Below are 1368 nucleotides of genomic sequence, written 5' to 3' on the forward strand. Positions count from 1 at the left end.
ATCAGGTACAACAATGCAAACAAAGTAATCCAGACACTAAAGGAAGTAAACTAGGTGTCATTTAGATCTTGCCAAGCACATGTTTTGTCCCTTTTGTTTTTGCTTCTTCTAACATGAAAGAAAAACTCAATATTTTAGAAATACCACATGACTAAATCTACTCACACACTATACATAGGGCATTACTCAAAAAGGCACTCATTTAAAGCTGACAAAAATGATAGATATTTCATCCTTCACTACATTGACTTTCCAAATGTGTAATTTCCCTGTACATGTGTGTGACCATTGCAACACAAAAACTTCTGAGATACGAAATACACAACATTCAATGATCTTAGGTGCTTAAAATATTTACATTTTGTTTATTCATTTATTTTATCATTTAAACACCTTTATTTTTATTAACTAATATTGATTTTACAAATTATGAGTACAATATTGTGAAAAATTATTGTGAAAATTGTAGTTTCATTATTATTTTTTTTTATAATACGTCCCCTATATTCCTTATTCTTATTCTCTAGTTTTCCTTCCCAATTTACTAGTCTATTAAATGGGCATCTCATTCCACTCTTCCCAATTCTGTATAAAAGATTAAAAAATGTTATGCTGTGTTTGTGAAAATGGATTTTTTTTTTACCAAAAAAAAAAAAAAAAAAAAAGTTCTTATTGGCCTCGGCTTCTTGAGGAAGATGAATTGGGAGGAGTGGGTGGCACCAATATCAGGCCGGCCATGCTTCACGGACTTGTAGGTGATGGAGAACTTGCCCAGGTAGTGGCCAATCATCTCTGGTTTGATCTCCACCTGGCTGAAGGTCTTCTGTTGTACATACCCACCATGCTGCTGACCATCTCAGGCAGAATGATCATGTCCCTCAGGTGGGTCTTCACCACTCCAGTCTTCTCCACGGGTGGCACCTCCTTCTTGGCCTTTCTCAACTGCTTAAGTAGTGAGTTCTGCTTCCAACTCAGGCCACGGTTCAGGTGCCGCCTCTGGTGGGCTCTGTACAAGTGCATCAGCTGCTCATTGTACATGTCCAGCAAGTTGGTCGAGGTCCACACCACAGTAGGTGAACTTGCGAATGTCCACTTCTTCTTCTGCTCCATTTCAGCCATCTTGGCATCTGCTTGGAAAAGTGAAAATGGATTATTTTAACAAAGTCTAGCATCAACAATATGTAGTCTGTTGTCATGAACTATATTTTTTCCAGACCTTGGTTGATCAGTATTACTGTATATTTTAGGAGGTTATATTTTTTTAAAAGAACAAAATTATAATTTCAAGATTATAACTTGGTATGATAACATGAGATATTATTTATGCTAATACATATTTTATGATAAATATATCAATTTACCTGTTTA

At 35.6% G+C, this 1368-nt stretch overlaps 1 pseudogene; it reads right to left on the reverse strand.

Annotated features, from left to right (window-relative positions):
• Window positions 1-552: 552 nt before the first annotated feature.
• LOC143441229 (small ribosomal subunit protein uS19 pseudogene) lies at window positions 553-1119 on the reverse strand (annotated as a pseudogene).
• Between the last annotated feature and the right edge of the window lie 249 nt (window positions 1120-1368).

This window comes from Arvicanthis niloticus, chromosome 2 (genome assembly GCF_011762505.2).
Source record: "Arvicanthis niloticus isolate mArvNil1 chromosome 2, mArvNil1.pat.X, whole genome shotgun sequence".
NCBI classification, from domain to species: Eukaryota; Metazoa; Chordata; class Mammalia; order Rodentia; family Muridae; genus Arvicanthis; species Arvicanthis niloticus.